Source organism: Sebastes umbrosus, chromosome 18, assembly GCF_015220745.1.
Source record: "Sebastes umbrosus isolate fSebUmb1 chromosome 18, fSebUmb1.pri, whole genome shotgun sequence".
Taxonomy (NCBI): domain Eukaryota; kingdom Metazoa; phylum Chordata; class Actinopteri; order Perciformes; family Sebastidae; genus Sebastes; species Sebastes umbrosus.
Window position 1 is genome coordinate 17,248,293 of NC_051286.1, and position 6,128 is coordinate 17,254,420.

A 6,128-nucleotide genomic window follows, 5' to 3' on the forward strand; every position below is an offset into this window, starting at 1 on the left:
ATGTGAATGAAAATGGGTTCTATGGGTACCCATGAGTCTCCCCTTTACAGACATGCCCACTTTATGATAATCACATTTGAGCATATTTTTGTTATGCTACATGCAGTACCTGTGAGGGTTTCTGGGCAATATTTGTAATTGTTTTATGTTGTTGATTGATTTCCAATAATAAATATATACATTTGCATAAAGTAAGCTTATTTGCCCACTACTTTGTTGATAAGAGTATTAAATATTTGACAAATCTCCCTTTAAGGTACATTTTGGACAGAAAAAAAACTCATTTGCAATATAATCGTGATTATCTATGGACAATCATGCGATTCTTCGCAATTAAATATATTAATCAATTGGCAGCTCTAATTCATACTGTGCACAATCTATATTGTGGGGATATTATGAAAAACTCACTTTTTCAGTGCTTGTGCACATACATTTGGGTATCTGGAGTGCCTACCAACCCACCAACTGTGAAATAAGACAACTCAGACAGTGTTTTTTGGGCAGCCTAGATCGGAAAACATGTCATTCAACATATTTGGCTGCCCTTCCTATGTACATGCAGGCTCGTTAGAATATATCGCCCATTGCTTGAGAACCATATTTTTTTGCAAGCCAATCAGAGCAGAGTGGGCTTTTTCAGGAAGGGGGCTTAAAGAGACAGGCGCTAAAACAGAGTTTCAGACAGAGGGTGAACACAGGTATATTCAGACAGACAGTATGAGAAAAATAAAGTTTTTTGCACATTTAAGCATGTAAACATGTTCTGGTAGAAACCCAGAATACAAGTATGAACCTGAAAATGTCCCCATTAAACAATAGTGACATCAGAGTTGATGTGGTTTCTGGCAGAGAAAGACACCAGAAATTCAGACCTGCACCACAAAGGCTTGATAGTCAGGCACAAACAATCACATTTAGCTCTTTAGATCATCTTTACTTTAGTATGCGATGTACCTCTGTGGCCAGCAGATGTCACTCTTCTCTCTTTTTCACATTCATTAAGTGTAAAGGCTTCATATTAAAGACAGGTTTTTACTGCTCTATGTCGACTGCAGCAAAATGAGGAATTGTTTAATCTAATCTTTAATTGCACTCTTGAGAATAGCGGCTCAGTGAGATGGTGTTTGTCTGATGCATCTCAACTCATCAGCGGAACCACAGAATAGTCGGTTATGGAGTTACGTACAAGTCAAATGTGACAACTTAAAGCCCTCTCAGACGGCTTCTGTCTTGGGTCAATGCTAAAATGAATATATATGCTGAACATTACAGACTGTGCGCCAAATTTAACTCCCAGTGCTCTTATTTTGTTAGACTTCCTCGACATTTCTAGACAAACTGACCCAAAAATCTCGTCCTGCCCCAAAACGACGCCTCAAATGACGCCAATGCGGTGACATCATCACCCAGCTTTTCTTTAAATAGTTTCAGACCCAGATTATTTTTTCCTGTCCTGCCAACCTGCATGCTACTTCATATGTGAGTGTACATACACAATCTTATGAGCACAATTACTCAATGAAAGCTAATACCAAAGGCTTTATACTCACACTACAGGTGATCCATTAGAGGAGATGTCTGATTAGATCTTTGGAGGACCTTGCTGCATAGATTTGCATATTACACTAACGGGGAGGCGGGGGGGGAATCAGGCGGGAGATAGGGCACAGATGGGGCGGCTCGAGTGCTTCTTCTTTGCAATTGTGAAGATCAACAACAATCATTTTAATAAATAAAAATGATTGAAGGCCATCGTATCTCATTTAAACGCTTTGGATTTGCTGTTGGTTGGGTGAAAATACTCATTCATGATACAACAAAGGGGGTTGTAGAGATGTCCTATTAAATTAGCATATAAGCATGACTGTCAGCTTGACCTACCTGAAACAGAAAGAAAATGAGGACACAAGCAAGCAGCCCGAGGTTTTTACAGTCAGTGATGGAAGAAGGTTTTAGATAATTTACTTATGTAAAAGAACCAATACTAATGTAAAAATACTCCATTACAGGTAAAAGTGCTTCATTAAAGTCCTTCTTAAGTAAAAGATGCAATAATGCGTCATCAGTGGCATTTTAATGTTGTAGCCAGTTGAGGCGAAGCTACTACTTTATAAACAGTTAGGTATTTTTCTGTCCAACCTAGGGGTCAGGTCCATAGGCTGTATATAGGAAGTGGACATAGTCACAGTGACGTCACCCATTGGTTTGTGGACTGCCATTTTTAAGCCTTGAAATTCTCATTTTGGCCTTCGCCATCTTGTTTTTTTGCAACCAGAAGTGACACGAGAAGGTGGAGCTAAGTACAACCGAACACTGAATAAGACATTTTTAGGCGATGTACATGTTACAATTGACTTTCATGAACTGAAAACACACTGTGAAAGAGTTGAAGTTGTAAGAGGAAAAAGCGGACAACTCGCAGACCCGACACCGCCGTGGTAGCGACCTGCCAATCACAAGGTAGCCACGCCCTAAAGCATACCCTGCTTTATGGTCTATTTGACTCTAAATGGGACCATAATTTACTAAATGAACATCATGCTGTATTGAAGAAGACTTGAAACTAGCGATTGAGACCATAAACTCATGTTTACAATGTTTACTGAGGTAATTAATCAAGTGAGAAGTAGGCTCATTGTCTCATAGACTTCTATACAATCAGACTTCTTATTGCAAACAGAGGAGTCGCCCCCTGCTGGCTACTAGAAATAATACAAGTTTAAGGCACTTCAGCATTGGCTTCACTTTTCAGACCCTAGAGGTTGAACACTGGTCAGGCCCCGCCAAAAGGCCACAAGATAAATGTGAGGGGTCATGAGATGTATGTTATGGTATGTAGTGGAGAGAATAAGGTAGGAAACAAGGTCCTGCTTTGTAGTAATTTTTTTTACTTTTCTCTAATATTTCATTTGTTGTGAAATAATATATAATTTAACCTGTTTGGGCATTGAACAGCAGTAACTAGCTGTCCAAACCAGTCTCACGTGAGGTGTATAAATAGCACGGACATTCCTGGTGTTATGAGGACGGATTTTAGCCTTTTCGCGTGTCATTTGTACTCCACACAAAAAAACGACGATAACGTCCGCAGTTAGGTTGAGGCAACAAAACCACTTACGGTAGTTAGGTTTAGGAAAAACATATTTGGGCTTAAAATAAGTACGTAAACTAAATAAAATATGTACGGAAACAATGTGACATCAGTACGCAAAACACGTCACAAACATCACTAACGTAATTTACAAAACCAAAACACCGGTCTCAAACACCACCTCCTCTCCCACCCACCTTAAACTTTCTTTCTCCCTTTTTATTCTACGTCACTAGCTCTGAGCGTAACATATTTACCCGGATGCGTTTACACTGACTCTGTACGGACTACATTCCGTACAAATTACACGCCAAAAGCAAGAAAGTTGTCTTATCGCACACTAAATGCCTTTCGCATTATCGTGACATTCATACGCCTTTTTCGTGCAAACGGGCTGAGCTGTCAGATAAACATAGTAAAGTAAAAAGTACAATATAAGTAAAAAATAGTAAAAGTTTAAAGTAGCATGAAATAGAAATTCTCCCGTGAAATACAAAAACCTCAAAACTGTATTCAAGTTTAATACTGGTACTTACTTACAATAGTAAATGTACTTTGTTACGTTTCCACACTGACAGTCACAGTTCTGAAGTATCAGTTTTAGCTATTTAGAGGATTTTACTTCCTGCACAGAAATGTGTTAGTAGCGTTTGTGTCTGTTTGGTATTTTTTTCAGATGCAGTGATCCATAAACACATGTAGTGATCACTGAGGCCACAAAATAGTGAGTCAGTGACCCTGAAGTGAAAAAGCTCCAATGTTGGTGAGCACAAAGAACGTTATTGCATGTTCCTGCTGCTGTTTCCCGACAATCAAACAATGTTTGTTCATAAAAAGCTGAATGAAAACACAATCCACTGTGATACACCTGCTTAGGGAGAAATGAAGAGAAGGGAGAACAGAGAGAGACATAAAAGCCAGCAAGAGTCAGCTGAGAGTCTGCAGAAGAAAGGCGAGAGAAAAAGAGTGTGTGAACAGTACAGTCATTGTGGTGATGATCCAGTCGGGGGTGAGGGACACAACGGGATGTCATCAGGAGCACACACACACACACAATCACGCACAAACATACATACACGTGAACACATCCTGCACGTATAAAAATAACGGGTCTGTGATGTTAGGTTTTCTACACAGATGGGATCAACATAAATGAAACCCTGAGAATGAGAGGGGGTGTGTGTGTGTGTGTGTGCGTGTGTGTGTGTGTGTGTGTGTATGTGCAGAAGCAAGAAAACAGGCAGGACAGAGAAAGAAAGGTTCACACAGTCAAATGAGCAAGAATATTTTTGGCAACAAAAAAGTGTTACAGCATGTGCCAAGACCAACACCTGTCACACACACACGCGCACATGCACACACACACACACACACATACTCCAGGGTCTGCTGCAAGTACAGAAAACAAAATAAAGGCAATGATAGCAGAGAGTCAACAAACAAAAACATACAATTTATAGACTCCAGAGCAACAGTTGCATTTCATATCGCACCCTGTTGAATATGGCTTGCGCACACGCACACGCAATTAGGTTATTACGATGCTCCCCCTTAAGCACAGAAAGGGGATATTAGACTGTAAATCTAACAAACCCAACAGAGGTACATTTCTGAGTCAATGGGGTCACTCTCAAAAAACAAAATGTCACTTTAAGACGGCCGCCGTATAACTTTTCTCATCACGTTGTCATGGTAATAAGCATCAGCACACGACGCCGCATGCCTTTGGCTGAACAACCCAATGACGACTGAGTTCAGCGGTCCAGATTTCTCAGAGTCCTTCGCTGTCAGACACATGATAACGCTGCTTTGCATGACAAAAAGAAGTGAAACCACCTTCTGTGGCTGCTATCTTTTGTGTTTCAAAGAAGATTAAAAAGGAAATTAAAAGTAGGAATTGAACAGAAATTAAGAGAGAGGGAGAGAGAGAGAGAGAGCGAGAGAGAGCGAGAGAGAGAGAGAGAGAGAGAGAGACGGGGAGATGAGAGAGAGAGGAGAGGGGGGAGATAGAACCTTGAGATCAATATCTTCCGTATAATTACCTACAGCTTCCTCGGTTGCTAGGAGACCAAATAGAGATGAGAGAGGGAAAGAGAAGAAGATGAGACAGACAGAGAGAGAGGCTGAGAATAATTTCAGGATGGTTTTCTTTGTGTTTTTGCACTTGTGATGAAGTAGAGCTCATGCCGACAGTGGAGAAGAGGTGAGGAAGAAGAAGTAAAAAAAAAAAGTGAGGGAATTAAATAAAAGTCAGAAGGAGGGGCGTGGAGGGGACAGACATATGTCTTGTCTTTGGGGGATTTGGTTGCATGAATAATTACTGAGATATTGATAATGCCTTCATCTCGTCCCCTCCCCGGCGATTCTCATCGTTCATCGTCCTGACCGCTCTCCATTCGTTTTTATCTTCTCTAATCCCACGTCCACTCTGTCCTGGCTTCCCTTTTACTTCTCTCTCCTCCTTGTCCTGATGCATGTCTCCATACTGCCTCTTTCCAAACTCATGTCTTTTTTTCTACTTTACCTGTCTTTCTTGCTTTCAAGTTCCTTTCTTTGTCCACCAGTATCTTTATATTAGGTTTGAAAACATGCGTTACCATTAGGGTTGCCAATCGATTAAAATACTAACTCGTTCAATTATATGATTGTCCGTGATTAATTATGATTTATTGCAAATTAATCACATTTTTAATCTGTTCAAAATTTATCTTAAAGGGAGATTTGATAAATATGTAATACTAAATAATAATAATTAAAAAAAAAAATTATCAACATGGGAGTGGGCAAATATGCTGCTTTATGCAAATGTATGTATATATTTATTATTGGAAAACAAAAAACAACACAAAACAATGACAAATATTGTCCAGAAACCCTCACAGGTACTGCATTTAGCATAAAAAATATGCTCAAATCATAACGTGGCAAACTGCAGCCCAACAGGCAACAACAGCTGTCAGTGTGTCAGTGTGCTGACTTGACTATGACTTGCCCCCAAACTGCATGTGATTATCATAAAGTGGGCATGTCTGTA

The 6,128-nt window shown here is 39.9% G+C and overlaps 1 protein-coding gene across 1 annotated transcript in view; it reads right to left on the bottom strand.

Annotated features, from left to right (window-relative positions):
* The window catches only part of med23 (mediator complex subunit 23), a 130,014-nt gene that overhangs the window by 100,159 nt on the left and 23,727 nt on the right, over positions 1-6,128 (bottom strand). The window lies entirely within an intron of this gene.